The sequence below is a fragment of the Sapajus apella genome, unplaced genomic scaffold (genome assembly GCF_009761245.1).
Source record: "Sapajus apella isolate SASKATOON/1434 unplaced genomic scaffold, GSC_monkey_1.0 scaffold20, whole genome shotgun sequence".
Taxonomy (NCBI): domain Eukaryota; kingdom Metazoa; phylum Chordata; class Mammalia; order Primates; family Cebidae; genus Sapajus; species Sapajus apella.
In genome coordinates this window covers 9,280,464-9,297,050 of record NW_022436960.1, presented here as the reverse complement: position 1 = coordinate 9,297,050, position 16,587 = coordinate 9,280,464, and the positions used below count along the sequence as shown (strand labels likewise).

General features: G+C 40.6%; 1 long non-coding RNA gene across 9 annotated transcripts in view; it reads left to right on the top strand.

Annotated features, from left to right (window-relative positions):
- The first annotated feature begins 38 nt into the window (after nt 1–38).
- LOC116557827 overlaps nt 39–16,587 on the top strand; it is a 37,313-nt gene continuing 20,764 nt past the window's right edge. For 7 of the 9 annotated variants that reach the window (XR_004271715.1, XR_004271712.1, XR_004271716.1 and 4 more), the window contains exons 1-3: nt 39–175; nt 9,209–9,341; nt 16,392–16,492. This is a non-coding gene — a long non-coding RNA (uncharacterized LOC116557827). The remainder of the gene's footprint in view (nt 176–9,208; nt 9,342–16,391; nt 16,493–16,587) is intronic. The other 2 variants (XR_004271713.1, XR_004271718.1) reach the window with 1 other exon arrangement.

The window sequence follows — 16,587 nt, the reverse complement described above, 5'->3', positions numbered from 1 at the left end:
AATGCAGCTACCTGATTGGCTGCCTTGAGGAACGCTGCCTGGCCGGTGGGAGAGCTGAGTTCGTCCACGGGCCTCTCCTCTTCCAGCTTTGCTCCTCCCAGCTTCGGAAAAGGCGGAGCAGGCGAAATTCTGTGTTCCCAAAGACTGGAGACTTTGCCGGCTCCTGCTCAGTAGCGTAAGTTTTCTTGTATTCCTGGTGTAGTTTTGTTACCGGCAAGGGGTCCCGATCCAGACCTCAAGAGAGGGTTCTTGGATCTTGCGCAAGAAAGAATTCAGGGCGAGTCCGCATAGCAAAGCAAAAGCAAGGTTATTAAGTAAAGTGGTGGAAGCACAGCTACCCCATTGACAAGAGTAGGGCATTTACGAAAGTAAGGGGAGGAACGCGTCCATCCTAGGTACAGTGCTCGTAAATACCTGGGATAAAAAAAGATCACAGGGAGATGTGCTCTGCTACAAGAGTGACCTGTGATGAGTGTTCTTTGTATTGTAATTGTTTTGGGGCGCCATGAACTGTGCCCCTATAAGATGACAAACTTGATTGATAAATGTTGTGTGTGTTCTAATTCACTGACAGGCCGTTCCCGCTTCTTTCTCCGTTTCCTTGGGCCTCTCTATTCCCTGAGACACAACAGTATTGAAATTAGGTCAATCAATAATCCTGCAATAGGCCTCTAAGTGTTCAAGTGAAAGAAAGAGTCGCGCGTCTCTCACTTTAACTCAAAAACTAGAAATGGTTAAGCTTAGTGAGGAAGACATGTCAGAAGGCAAGATAGGCTGAAAGCTAAGTGGAAAGTTTGTACCAAAAAGCCAGTTTGTGAATGCAAAGGAAAAGTTCTTGAAGGAAATTAAACATTTTACTCTAGTGAACACATAAATAATAAGAAAGTGAAACAGTTTATTGCCTATTTGAAGAAAATGTTAGTGGTTTGGATAGAAAATAAAACCAGCTACAATATCGCCTCAAACCAAAACTGAATCCAGAGCAAGGCCCTGATTCTATTCTATTCTATGATGGCTGAGAGAGGCAAGGAAGCTATAGAAGTTTGTAGCTAGAAGAGATTATTTCATGAGGTTTAAGGAAAAAAGCCATCTCCAGAGCATAAAAGGGTAAGATGAGACAGCAAGTGCTGATGGAGAAGCTGCAGCAAGTTATCCGGAAGATCTAGCTAAGATCATTGATGAAGGTGGCCACTGAACAACAGATATTCAATGTAGACAAAACAGCCTTCTATGGGAGAAGATGCTATCAAGGACTTTCATAGCTAGAAAGGTCAATGTCTGGCTTCAAAGGCCAGGCTCACTCTTTTGTTAGAGGCTAATGCAGATAGTGACTTTAAATTGAAGCCAGTGCTTGTTTACATTCTATTATAAAAATCTTAGGTCTCTTAAGAGTTACCCTAAATGTAATCTGCCGGTGCTCTGTAAGTGGAATTACAAAGCCTGGATAACAGCACATCTGTTCACAGCATGGTTTACTGAATATTTTAAGCCCACTGTTGAGGGCTACCACCCAGAAAAAAAGATCCCTCTCAGAGTATCATTGCTGACTGAAAAAGTGCCTAGTCACCCAAGAGCTCTAATGGAGATGTATAAGGAGATGAATGTTGTTTTCATGTGTGCTAACACAAGATCCATTCTGCAGCCCACGGATCAAGAAGTAATTTTGCCTTTCAAGTCTTATTATTTAAGAAATACATTTTGTAGGGCTATAGCTGCCATAGATAGTTATTCTTCTGATGGATCTGGGAAAAGTAAATGGAAAACCTTCTGGAAAGGATTCACTATTCTAGATATCATTAAGAACATTTGTGATTCATGGAAAGAGGTCAAAGCATCAAAATTAATAGGAGTTTGGAAGAAGTTGATTCCAACTCTCATTGATGACTTTGAAGAGTTTAAGACTTCAATGAAGGAGGTAACTGCAGATGTGGTTGGAAATAGCAAGAAAACTAAAATTAGAAGCGGAGCCTGAAGATAGGACTGAATTGTGGCAATCTCATGAGAAACTCGAATGGATGAGCAGTTCTTTCTAATGTATGACCAAAGAAAGTGGTTTCTTGAGATGGAAACTACTCCTGGTGAAGATGCTGGGAACACTGTTGAAATAACAATGAAGGATTTAGAATAGTTCATAAACTTAGTTGATAAAGCAATGGCAGGGTTTGAGAGGATTGACTACAATTTTGAACATTCTACTGTGGATAAAATGCTAGCAAACAGCATCACATGCTACGAGAAATCTTTCATGGAAGGAAGAGTCAATTGATGCAGCAAACTTCATTGTTGTCTTATTTTAAGAAACTGCCACAGCACCTCCCTTTTCAACAACCACCACCCTAATCAATCAGCTGATTGCAGAAAAAAAAAGAAAAACATATTATGACAGAGGGGGACACGAGACAAAATGTTAATAATTGGTGAATTATTGGTGCTAAAGTAAGGGTATGTGAGTGAGTGTTCATGGTACTATTCTTTCAGCTTTTTTGAGGTTTTAAACTTTTCAAAATAAAGAGCTGAGTAAATTATTTTGATTTTAAAATTATGAATTAAAAAGAAATTGGTTTAAGCCAGGTGTACTGGTGCATCCCTGTAGTCCCAACGATCTAGGAGGCTGAAGAGGGAGGATCACTTGGGCTCTGGAGTATGAGTCCACATGGGCAACATAGCAAGATATCATCTTTAAAAAAAAAAGAAAAAGGAAAGAATTAGATTCTATTTTAATTTTTAAAAATAGGGGAGGGGGAGAGGCCAACCAAGAGCAAAATGATGGCAAAGGTTCCATTACAGTAGTTGGAATATAGGTGTTTTTTCCCTTCTTCTCAATATTCTAATTTTTAAAAATAGTTAAAACAAACTGTTTTAATGTTATTCTCATTTTATAGATGAGAAAACAGATGCAGAAAGATTAATTTGCCAGAGTCACACAGCTAATACTACAGAGCTCATACCTGACTCAGACCTGGCTTGGAGCTCCATAACGTTAACTGGGTGCAGTGGCTCACACCTGTAATTCCAGCACTTTGGGAGGCACAAAACAAGATAAAGAACATTTCCATCACCCCAGAAAATTCATTCATCCCCATTTCCAGTAATTTTTTGTCCCTACCAAGAATACAATTATACTTTAATTAAAAAATTAATTTGCAACTATTTCTTAAATGGGAACCATTCTGGCTCGCTGAGGCTTTTCAGTAAAAATAAGTTTTCATTTATTGTAAAAGTGACTTATGCCTGAGCCATTGTAATTCATCTAGCACCAAAAAACATACATATGTATAAGCATTCTACATGGGTGAAACAGTTTGGATATTTGTCTCCACCCAAATCTTATAGTTGAATTGTAATCCCCAATGCTGGAGCTGGGGCCTGGTGGAAGGTGTTTGGATAATGGGGGCAGGTTCTTCATATATGGCTTGGGCCATCCCCTTTGTAATAAGTGAGCTGTCACTCTGAGTTCATGCAAGATCTGGTGGTTTAAAAGTGTGTGACACCTCCCCTCAACTCCCTCTGGCTCTTGCTTTCACCTTGTGATGTGCCTGCTCCCCTTCCACCTTCTGCCATGATTGTAAGCCTCCTGAGGCCTACCTAGCAGCTGAGCAGATGCCAGCACCATGCTTCTTGTAAAGCCTGCAGAACTGCGAGCCAATCAAACCTCTATTTTTAAATAAATTACCCAGTCTCAGATATTTCTTTATAGCAATGCAAGAATGGCCTAATATAATGAAGTCTTCCTTTACCACTGTTTCATAGGTTGCCTCTTTCACTCAACAATACCTAATGAACCATTCTCCATTGCCAATAAATATGAATCTATAACCAGGGACAGATCCAGGCTATTTCGGTACCTAAAGCTTACATAATTGGTGGGCACAAAGCTTAAACAAAGAGAGTTATAATACAAAATACCAGTAACACTACAATGTCACCCCAAACCAGGAGAAGTATGGCAGAGGGAAGCCAGATTGGAAAGCAATTAAAAGACAACAGCCTTAATCAGTTGCTCTTAGAAGAACTTACTTTTGCAAATAACAACAACAATAATGTGAACAATGGCTAGAGCTGCTCTTAGGGTCTTGGAAGGAGCCAGGGCAAGCAAGGGTCCCTGAACTCAGGCTTCTTTTGCTTCAAGGTAAAGCCATTTCTGCCTCTATCATCAGTGGCTATATATAATTCTTTATATGGAGGTATAAAATTTTATTTATTTGGCCGGGCGAGTTTGCTCACACCTGTAAATCCAGCACTTTGGGTGGCTGAGGTGGGTGGATCACGAGGTCAGGAGTTCAAGATCAGCCTGACCAACATGATGAAACTCTGTCTCTACTAAAAGTACAAAAATTAGCTGGACATGGTGGCATGCACCTGTAATGCCAGCTATTTGGGAGGCTAAGGCAGGAGAATCACTTGAACCTGGTAGGTGCAGGCTGCAGTGAGCTGAGAGCGTGCCACTGCACTCCAGCCTGGGTGACAGAATGAGACTCCATGTCAAAAAATAAAAGTTATTTATTCAGCTTTTGCTACTTTAAACTTTTGCTGTGTCAAACTAAATAACAAACTGAGAAAAGCCCCCTAAAAGAAAATGACATTGAGTCAAGGAGGATCCCAAGATGGCTGAATAAGAGGCAGCTCTGGAAAGCAGCTCCCAGCGAGAGAGACACAGAAGCTGAGTGGTCTCCACAATTCCAAATGAGGTACCAGTTTCATTTTGTGGGCCTGGTTGGACAGTGGGTATAAACCAAATAGGGCAAGCTGAGGCAAGGTGGGGCACTGCCCCACCCAGGAGGTATGTGCAACCAACTGGAAGACGAGGGGATCTCCCACTCTGGGACTTCAGTTCGGATACAGCCCTCCACCCAAGCCCTCTACAACCCACGGAACAGAAGATCTTCACCAGACTGAAAAGCCTCAGTGAGCTGCCTGAACAGGGCAGAGTATCAACTTCGGCCAGCACTGGGGCTGTCAGCATAGATCTAAGCGGAAGCATTGGCTGACGTGAAAGCCAGAAAGCTGGCTGGACAGAGCCACCAGCCCCCCAGAAAGAAGGGGAACTGAAAATCAGGGAAATAGCCCATATGGCAGGACAGGTCCCCCCTGCACAAAGCCCAGCAGGCTAAAGACTCTCACTCCAGAGTTTCACACCCAGAATATCAGTTAGAGAGCAACCAGGAATGATCGAGCTCGGGGGTGGGGGGAAGGGCAGCTGCCATTGCAGAAGCTGGCCTAATTTTCCTGAGTAAATAAAGGACGCAGCAGCTCTACTGAATCCCTTTGAAATCTGGCACAAGACAAGGATGCCCTCTCTCACCACTTCTGTTCAACATAGCATTGGAAGCTCTAGCCAGAGCAATCAAGCAAGAAAAAGAAATAAAGGGTGTTCAGTTAGGAAAAGAGGAAGCCAAATTGTCTCTATTTGCAGATGACATGATTGTATATTTAGAAGACCCCATCGTCTCAGCCCAAAATCTCCTGAAACTGATAAGCAACTTCAGCAAAGTCTCAGGATACAAAATCAATGTGCAGAAATCACAAGCATTTCTATACACCAATAACAGACAAAAAGAGAGCCAAATCAGAAGTGAACTCCCATTCACAATTGCTGCAAAGAGAATAAAATACCTGGGAATACAACTAACAAAGGATGTAAAGGACCTCTTCAAGGAGAACTACAACTCACTGCTCAATGAAATAAGAGAGGACACAAACAATGGAAAAACCTTCCATGCTCATGGTTGGGAAGTATCAACATCTTGAAAATGGCCATACAGCTCAAAGTAATTTATAGATTCAGTGCTAGCTCCATCAAGCTACCAATGACCTTCTTCACAGAACTGGAAAAGACCACTTCAAACTTCATATGGAACCAAAAGAGAGCCTGCATAACCAAAACAATCCTAAGCAAAAAGAACAAAGCTGGAGGCATCATGTTGCCTGACTTCAAACTATACTACAAGGCCACAGTAATCAAAACAGCATGGTACTGGTACCAAAACAGAGACATTGATCGATGGAACAGAACAGAGGCCTCAGAAGCAACACCACACATCTACAATCATCTGATCTTTGACAAACCTGAGAAAAACAAGCAATGGGGAAAGGATTCCCTGCTTAATAAATGATGTTGGGAAAACTGGCTAACAGATTCCCTGTTTAATAAATGATGTTGGGAAAACTGGCTAGCAGAAAGCAGAAACTGGACCCCTTACTGACACCTTACACTCAAATTAACTCCAGATGGATTAAAGATCTAAACATAAGACCTAACACCATAAAAACCCTAAAAGAAAACCGAGGCAAAACCTTTCAGGACAATAGGCATAGGCAAGGACTTCATGGCTAAAACACCAAAAGCAATGGCAACAAAAGCCAAAATAGACAAATGGAATCTAATTAAACTCCACAGCTTCTGTACAGCAAAGGAAATAATCATTAGAGTGAACTGGCAACCAACAGAATGGGAAAAAATTTTTGCAATCTACCCATCTGACAAAGGGCTAATATTCAGAATCTACAAAGAACTAAAGCAGATTTACAAGAAAAAAATAAACTCATTCAAAAGTGGGTGAAGGATATAAATGGACACTTTACAAAACAAGACATCTATGAGGCCAATAAACATATGAAAAAATGCTCATCATCACTGGTCATTAGAGAAATGGAAATCAAAACCACATTGAGATACCATCTCATGCCAGTTAGAATAGCAATTATTAAAAAATCTGGAGACAACAGATGCTGGAGAGGATGTGGAGAAATAGGAACACTTTTACACTGTTGGTGGAAGTGCAAATTAGTGCAACCATTGTGGAAGACAGTGTGGCGATTCCTCAAAGACCTAGAAATAGAAATAGCATTTGACCCAGCAATCCCATTACTGATATATGCCCAAAGAATTATAAATTGTTCTATTATAAAGACACATGTACACATATGTTCATTGCAGCACTGTTTACAATAGCAAAGACCTGGAACCAACCCAAATGTCCATCAACGATAGACTGGATAAAGAAAATGTGGCACATATACACCATGGAATACTATGCAGCCATAAAAAATGATGAGTTAGTGTCCTTCATAGGCACATGGATGAATCTGGAAACCATCATCCTCAGCAAACTGACACAAGATCAGAAAACCAAACACCACATGTTATCACTCATAGGCAGATGTTGAACTATTAGAACACGTGGACACAGGGAGGGGAGCATCACATACTGCGGTCAGTTGGGGGGGTAGGGGAGGGATAGTGGGGGAAGGGGAGGGTGGGGAGGGATAACGAGGGGAGAAATACCAGATATAGGTGATTGGGGGATGATGGCAGCAAACCACCTTGCCATGTATGTACCTATGCAACAATCCTGCATGATCCGCACATGTACTCCGGAACCTAAAGTACAATTAAAAAAAAAAAAAGAAAATGACAGTCAATAATAAAATGTGAACAAATTACTGAATAACGTTACTAAAAACATCAGCAAGTGGCAGGAAGAGGACCTCTAAGCCTTTTGAACTAGACTAGAAACATAAAAGGACCTTTAAAAGCTGTCATTCCAGAAGATTTGATAGATTCTTTTGTCTCAAACATAGTTTGATATATAAATGAACTTATGTATAATATCATTATTCTCAGAGGTAAATTTGTGGCATATATATAAAGAAAATGATATTTATTTGAGAATAGGACATTGCAGTGGGAAAATTCATGCCATAGTAAACTATGTACATATTCAAGGATGTAGAGGAAGACAAAGGAAAAGTGAAGACAATTATGTAATTGTTTTGAAATAACCATCTTTAGCTGCAAGAATTAATAGCAAGGGTGACACCAGTCCGAGGTTGGGCAGGCAGTTTCTGTGCAGATAAGCTCACAGAATTATTTTTTGTGTAAGACTGTGATGGCCTTTGTGCAAGATTGCAATTTTTGCAGATGATGGTTTTGTTCTCAGGCATACAAAAGCATTAGAACCCTCTCTTCATGGGCGTCCCCAACTCTGTGAGAGTTTGGGTGTTGTTTTTTTAAACACAAGCAACTCCATTTTGACTCTGACTGCTTTGATAGTGTCATCAAAAACACTGCGATCAATATTCGTGTGCAGATATTTGTGCACATCTCTGGTTCTTTTCTTGTGATGAATTCAAAGAAGTAAAATTTCTGAACCAAATGAACTTTCACCACATGGTGTCAAATTGCTGACTAGAAAGTTTGGGTTAGAACACACCATAACCAGCAGTGAATGAGAATCATTGTTCCTTGCCCCATGCAAACACTGCGTGTGCCAGTTATTTGCTTCCTGAGGCAGATCACAAGGACGCAGTCACTCAGCTCTGTTTCATACTCAGCTGTGAAACCTCAAGGATAGAAAGCTGATGACTCTATGCCCCTGGTTTCCCCATAAGCTGGTTCTTAAATGATCTGAATTGTGCCAAGCTGACTCCCCTGTGCAAGGATGGGAAAGTGGAAGGGTCACTGGGGCTGTGCTTCTGCTTCTTCTACTGCCAAATGTTGTAGTGGGGACTTGGTTTTCTGCAGTAGCAGAAGCAGAGTCCCAGAATCCACTTCTTACCTTATTGTGTGAGATGCAGAAGTGGGGCATCATTTTACTGGCATAGATGCCCCAGAGCCAACAGGTGTGGCAATGGCTTCCCAATATCCCAGTTTTGTGATCATGGCACTGGCTGAAGCATTCCTGGTGGCCCACTTCTAGGGTGGGGCCCCATTCTGGGGGTGGGGCCATTCCTGGAACATTAGCCTAGACCCTCCTCCTCCAATCCTAGAACAATCTTATAGTCACCTAATTCCCTGTATCAAAACCCACTCTGCTTAAGTTGTCTGGAGTGACTTCTGTTATCTGCAACTGTACTCTGGCTAATAGATGCAGGTGACACACTTACAAAATGTTCCCTCCTATAAACAATTCTTTTACTATTAGTAAGATTGGCCATATTTTTAAATGTTCATTAGTCATGTGTAATTCTGTCATTTGGGAGCTGTCTCTTCTAGTCTTCAGAGTTCCTTTATAAAGGCAGTTCCTTTTAAAAATTGATTCATAAGAGAAACTGTCTTTGAGTTGGGGATATTAATTGTGCAAAGGTATTATTTTGTTTGTTTTGTTTTCTCCTCAGTAGGTCACCTGTCTCTTAACCTTCATGTTAAATCCATTTTTAACCAAGAGGGACTTTGTTCATGGTGCTATTTTTACTTTCATTTTTACAGGCAGGGTTTTGCTCTGTTGGCTAGGCTGGAATGCAGTGGTTGGGTCATGACCCACTGCAGCTGTTACTGGAAAGAGGTCCTGATCCAGATCCCAAGAGAGGGCTCTCGGTTATCACCCAAGAAAAAATATAAGGTGAATCCATAAAGTGAGAGGAAATTTATTAAGAAAGTAAGGGAATAAAAGAATGGCTATTCCATTGTCAGAGCAGCAGCGTCGGCTGCTTGACTGATAATGCTTATACTTATTTCTTGATTATATGCTAAACAAGTGTATTATTAATGAGTTTTCGAGGAAAGGGATGGGCAGTTTTTGGAACTGAGGATTCCTTCCCCTTTTAGACTGTATAGGGTAACTTCCTGATGTTGCCATGGCATTTGTAAATGGTCATGGTGTTGCTGGGAGTGTCTTTAGCATGCTAATGCATTATAGTTAGTATATAATGAGCAATGAGGATGACCAGAGGTCACTCTCGTCACCATCTTGCTTTGGGTGAGTTTGGGCCATCTTGTTTACTGCATGCTATTTTATCAGCAAGGTCTTTGTGAACTGTATCTTGTGCCCATCTCCCATCTCTTCCTGTGACCAAGAATGCATAACCTCCTAGGAATGTAGCCCAGTAGGTCTCAGTACTTTACCCAGCTCCTATTCAAGATGAAGTCACTCTGGTTCAAATGCTTCTGACATATTTTCCCCCCTTCCTTTTACAAGGGACCTTAGGATTAAGGGTTGTAGGGGTATGTAGATCCATCTTCTGTAACTTCTTCAGGCTGAATAGGGGCAATGATTTTTCTGCCTAACTATTAGGGTCTCTTGTATTTAGGGTAGAGTGGAGCTCAGGCAGAAAGTATTGGTATGGCAAGGACCATTCATAACTCTTGAGTTCCATAAAAAGGTGATATCTGGAAGATTAATTAAGTGTTCAATTTAAGAAAACATTGAGTAAGCTCACTCTACATTTCTATACAAAGAGTACAGCAGCAATATACTCCACAACAGTAAAGTAAAGTAAGCAAAATTATTCCAAGTAAACTAAATAAGAAGGCTTTCCAGGAACTGGGCAATTGTTGGAACCAAGCTGATATGGGGTCTCTAGCTGATTCCAATATGTGCCCAGAATTAGACTATTGATCTAGATTTTTACATTACCCATCCCCCTTGTTTCCTCTGAGCTGCAGCCAGAGATCACTGATTGGTTCACAGGAAAAAGCAGGGTCAGTTTAAATCGCAGACAAATATGCAAAAACAACTGATGAGACTAGAATTTAATAACAGGTGTACCATAGTTTTTGAAACATAACTTTTCTCTCTCCAGTCCTCATTTTTATTTAAAACATATCATAATCATGACAGATTTGGTTTATTATACTTGGCCTGATTATTTGTATACAGTGAAGTAAGAATGATTCTATTTCACATAGGCTTTTTAAATTGGCTTTGATGGAATTATCTTTCATAAAAGGAATCTCAGATAAGCCTTTTTTTTTTTTTTTTTAAGATGGAGTCTCGCTCTGTCGCCAGGCTAGAGTGCAGTGGAATGATCTTGGCTTACTGCAACCTCTGCCTCCTGGGTCCAAACAATTCTCCTGCCTCAGCCTCCCACGTAGCTGAGACTATAGGCATGTGCCACTGTGCTCAGCTAATTTTTGTATTTTTAGTAGAGATGGGGTTTCACCATGTTGGCCAGTATGGTCTCAATCTATTGACCTCATAATCTGTCTGCCTTGTCTCCCAAAGTGCTGAGATTATAAGCGTGAGCCACCGCACCCAGCCAAGACTTTTTTAAAGCTGAGTCCAGCCATGGGTTGGTAACAAATACTTATGGGTTTGGGTGAATTCTTCTTAAGAGATTTCAAGGTAAGTTGGGGCTTCCGGGCCCATCGGAAAGTGACATTCTTTGGTCAGGAACCCTGTACAGTGACTGTGTAGGCAAGGTATGAGGCTAGTTTTCCCAAGGGGCTTTTATTGGCTCTGTAAGTCAAGTTTCATTCCTTAAAGGAAAGTATATCATTACAGTCAAAGCCTTGGTAAAATAGCCATGGAGCATAGACTCCAATTGTGTCCAGTTGCAAAATAAAATGGATTCTTATTGTACTTACGCAGATAGCTATATTGATGTAAATTAAGAATATACAGTTTCCAAATTCTGGAGAAATCAGGTAGAGAAGCAAATATACTCCAAATTTTGTTTACAGGAGTATACTTTACTCAATTATCAAAAGTTGTAAATAGCTTAAAATAACAGTTTTTTGGCTCTGTAAAAGATCAGCAACGTTTTAAGCAAAAAGTCAAAAAGATTGTTTCAGACTTCTATTAGTTTAGTTCATGCAGTTAACTCCTGTTCTGTTTGATGCTCATGAACATTTCAGCTCTCCATAAAAGTCCTGAAAGATTTTCTCTATTCTAATGTCACAATGTTCAAAGTTATCAAAAACCTGCATTTAAAAGCATCTGTCAAAATCCTATAGCTAATTAAGGAGATAACAATTGCCTGTGGATGACAAAAAGTTTTGGAACAGCCACTATTACAGCCGCAATTGGCTAGGAATTTTGGTTCCTTCTATGGCATTCAACAATTTAATATAACAATTATAACCATTAATAATATACACTAAGTCATATGATGATTATATAAGTTTTCCACAATTTTGGAGGACATACCAATAACTTTAATTATACAGATACAGCCCAAAGAAAGCCAAACACCTCACTATTTAACCATGCTTCCTGTATGATTGTTATACCAAATAAGCCAGATATGTCATTTTTGAACTTTAGGAGACCTAATAGCTAAAAGATTAATTAGGAGATCAGAAGAAGACATAATTTATAATTTGATTTTGGAAAGTTTGTCAAATATCAAAGATTTAAAACATTTGATATTATAAAACCAAACTGCAGGTCACCATAAGTCATTTACTTAGCTGAAACAATAACTCGGAATTTTTTAAAAGGCAAAACCTTCACTCATTAACAGAGGGAAGATGTAGCTCTCCAGACAATCTCTTTCCTTTCCCTTTTTTTGTCTATAGTTTATTCAAAAGGCAAACAAAAATCTTTCATTTTTTAAAATATAACGTGAAAATTGGCTGGGTGTGGTGGCTCACGGCTGTAATCCCAGAACTTTGGGAGGCTGAGGTGGGTGGATTACCTGAGGTCAAGAGTTTGAGACCAGCCTGGCCAACATGGTGAAACCCCCATCTCTACTAAAAATACAAAAAAATTAGCCAGGCATGGTGGCAAGCACCTGTAATCCCAGCTACTCAGGAGGTTGAGGCAGGAGAATTGCTTGAGCCCAGGAGGTGGAGGTTTCAGTGAGCTGAGATTGTGTCACTACACTCCAGCCTGGGTGACAGAGTGAGACTCCATCTCAAAAAAAAAAAAAAAAAAGCCAACATGGAAATCTTGTTTAAAAGAGAAAGCCAAATTTCACCCTTTACATTTGTGTGCTATTGATGTCAAACTCAATTCTTAATAAAACCTTATAGACAAATCAATCTTAATCAGCTTGACCATAAGGCAAGATTCTCTTATACCTTTTATAACCCTTTACAAATTTTTGCTAAAGAGATCAGTTCTCTAAGGAAAACCCTGTTGTGCTTTTATTCCAATATTCAATTTACAGAACAATTGAAGAATACCTGATATGGTTTAACTGTGTCCCCACCCAAATTTGATCTTGAATTGTAGCTCCCATAATTCCCATGTGTTATGGGAGGGACCCAGTGGGAGATAATTGTATCATGGTGGCAGGTTCCCCCATACTGTTCTCATGGTAGTGAATTAAGTCTCATGAGATCTGATAATTTTATAAGGGGTTTTCCTTTCTGCTTGGCTTTTCATTTGCCCTTTGCCTGCCTCCATGTAAGTTGTACCTTTCCTCTTCCACCATGATTGTGAGACCTCCCTAGCCATGTGGAACTCTGAGTTCATTAAATCTCTTTTTCTTTTCTCTTTCTCTTTTTTGAGATAGAGTCTCACTTTGTCAGTCACCAAGCTGGAGTGCAGTGATGCAATCTCAGCTCACTGCAACCTCCACATCCTGGGTTCAAGCAATTCTCCTGCCTCAGCCTCCCAAATAGCTGGGACTACAGGTGTCTGCCACCGTGCCCAGCTAATTTTTGTATTTTCAGTAGAGACCGGGTTTCACCATGTTGGCCAGGATGGTCTCAATCTTTTGACCTCGTGGTCTACCTGCCTCGGCCTCCTGAAGCAATGGGATTACAGGCGTCAGCCACCGCCACCACATCCAGCCCTCTTTTTCTTTGTAAATTACCCAGTCTTGGGTATGTCTTTATCAGCAGCATCAGAAAGGACTAATGCAAAAACCCTTTCACTTTAGCCAATATTTTCACACGGAATTTTTTTTACAAGATTAACCTTCTACAATTTGCTCAAACCTTCAGCTTTTTCCTATATAACTTAAAACAATCCTTTAACCTTTTAACTTAGGCAAAAAAAAAAAAAAAATCCACATTCCCAAGCCATCTTATAACCTTTTATCAAAAACACATTTTACTTTCCTTACACACCTTGCATACAAAACTGTTTCTCCAGTAGTATCAAGTACATGTTAACAGTCTCAAGTACTGTTAACTCTTAGGAACTTTTTAATTTTTGGTGAAAAACCTGGCAAGTAAGCACTTTTGATTGTGTACTAGCTAGGTATGGAGCCCAGGACACCAGGCAGAAATAAAAATAGGGTCTGACTTCAGCATAGCCAGGGCCATGGTTAACTCCACCAAATGTCCCCAGGCCTTACCTAAAATCAAATGGCTCCAAAGCAGATAAGTTGAAAAATTTTCAAGAATCCAAGAAGCAGTTTATGACCTTAAAGTCTTTAGCAAACCTAATATCTGACCTGTCTAATGTCTTTGTTTTGAAGACATTCTTATTTTACCTATGATTTTAAAAACTATCTTTATTTCCCAAAGATTACATAAGTCACATGAACTAAGAGGAGTTACATTTTTATGTTTCTGACAAAATATTTTATTTAAGCCAATTAATCAGAGCTCTTTCATATAAACATTACATATGTAACACATGTAAATACACAGACAGACAGAAGAAGATCCAGTAGTTGTAAAATTTTTTATTGCCAGTTTCTTAATTGGATTATGGGCTTCAGGGTCCTGTCCCCTGAATGGCATAGACCAAGAGAAAATATCACCATGTGATTACAAGGTGAAGCTCCCAAGGACATAAAACAAAATGACAGGGAAACCTCATCCAGTTTTTTTGTTTGTTTCAAGGACCTCTGACCAGGAGTTTCAACATGCGGTCCCTGGGCAAAATGGTTGCCCTGAGTACAAGAAAATATAGGAAAGGGAAAGGAAAGCAAGAGAGAGGAAAGCATTGCCTGGGGCAGGGTGCAGAAGGTGAAGAGCTCAGGGAGGCCAGAGAAAGACCCATCCATTGCAGCAACACTGACTCAAAAATTCAGGTGGCCACTTGTCATCCTGAAGGGATCAGCTCTCAAGTTTCCCCCTTTAGGGAGAAAAAAAGGTCCCCATGTCCCATGATGTTGTACATGCTTAATCCTGCCACCCACAGCCATCAGCAAAGAGTGCATGGCAAATTAACCCAAAGAGAATAGCAGTATCTTGTTAGTGCCAAATCCATTTTTAACAAAGAGGGACTTTACTGAGAGGGACCTCTAACCCCTTAAATCTTAGGAAGGACTCTAACCCTCCTAAATTGGGCCTCCAACACGAGTTTGATCAAACATCCTTGCCTTTTATTAAGAGGGGCCTTTAACCCACTCTGTCTTAGGAGAAACTCTAACTCCCCTAAGTTGGGCTTCTAACCCAATCTCATTCTTTACCCAGGTAAAATGTACCACTTACCCAAAGTCAGCCAATTGGTGTTGCAGTCTATTTCCTTTGGATTAAGGGCCTCCTCCATATTGTCCTTGCATGGTTCACCAGGAAAAGGGTCCCAATCCAGACCCCAAGAGAGGGTGCTTGGACCTCCCACAGGAAATAATTTCAGGTGAATCCAGAGTGAAGTGAGAGCAAGCTTATTAAGAAAGTAAAGGAATAAAAGAATGGCTACTCCATAGACAAAGCAGCATTTTGGGTTGCTGGACTGATAATACTTACAGTTGTATCTTGATTGCATGTGAAACAAGGGGTGGCTTATTCATGAATTTTCTGGGATAGGGGTGGTGGGCAATTCCCAGAGTGACAGAGGTAACTTCTGTCACGATCTAGGTTTTCGTGGATTTGGGCTGGCTTCTTTACATCATGCTGCTTTATCAGCAAGGTCTTTTGCTGAATTATTTGGCAGTGTTCCAAAACTAAACAGGACTGGGGTTGGGGTGCAGGGTACAGTTTTCCTCCTTTCTTTGTCTTGCACAAGGGACACAGCCCCATTTCCAGGACATTAGAGGGTATCCCAAGCGGAGGGCCTTTCCCACCCCTGATTCTGCCCCTTTTTTCATTTTCTGTATTCATCTCTCCCCGGACTTCACACTAAGACTCTTTCTTTCCTCTTTTTTCTCTTCATTCATTTTTTCATTCAAAACATATTTATCAAACTCCTGAGCACTGACCCAAGAGAAAAAGATAGTCGCATCCTTGTTTCCAGTAGGGGAAAGGACAGAAACGCGCAAATGCAAAAAAAAAAAAAAAAAAAAAAAAAAAAAAAAAAAAAAAAAAAAAAAGGTACATATCTACTAAGTCCCTATTTGTCACCAAACTAAGGCACATCAAGGTTAATTAACTTGCCCCAAGGCCACAGCTATAAGGATTTCAATCAGGGCCACTGGTCAGAGATCATGCCATTAGCCACCAATCCATGCTGACTTCCTGCTTATCACAAATAAAGGAGTAGGGCTCCATGCCATTTGTCAACTAACGTAGAATGTTTCATACTGTAAATATTGTGTGTGGGGTGGAGGGATGTTCTCCATACAAAATAAAGTTCATAAGAAATGCAGTCATTATGAAAAGGAGGATTGTGAATTCCTCACATATCCAAGAAGGGCATTTTGAGGGGAAAAGTAACGCTCCTGGTATTGGGATGTGTTGGAATTGGATTTTCCTGAATAGGGCCAGCCCATCCTTACATTAGCAAGCCAAGGGTCAGATTTAATTAGCACCAAGTCTTGGTTGATTTATCTTATGAGTATGAGACTGACTCACTGTCTCCATTTGACATCTGGAATTGTACTTCATTCAGGGTGAGGCTATTTAGCCATCTGAAATCGGATTCCTCAGCAACCTCACCACACTCGGGACTGTGGAGACTGCTCTGCGCTCTCAGGAAACTACTGTCTTAAGGTGAATAGGGGTCTGGGAAGTGGGAGAGGGGAGGGAGCAACAGGGACTCCACACACAGCATTTTCTTCACCTTCATCCAGGGCTGCTTGCATGGT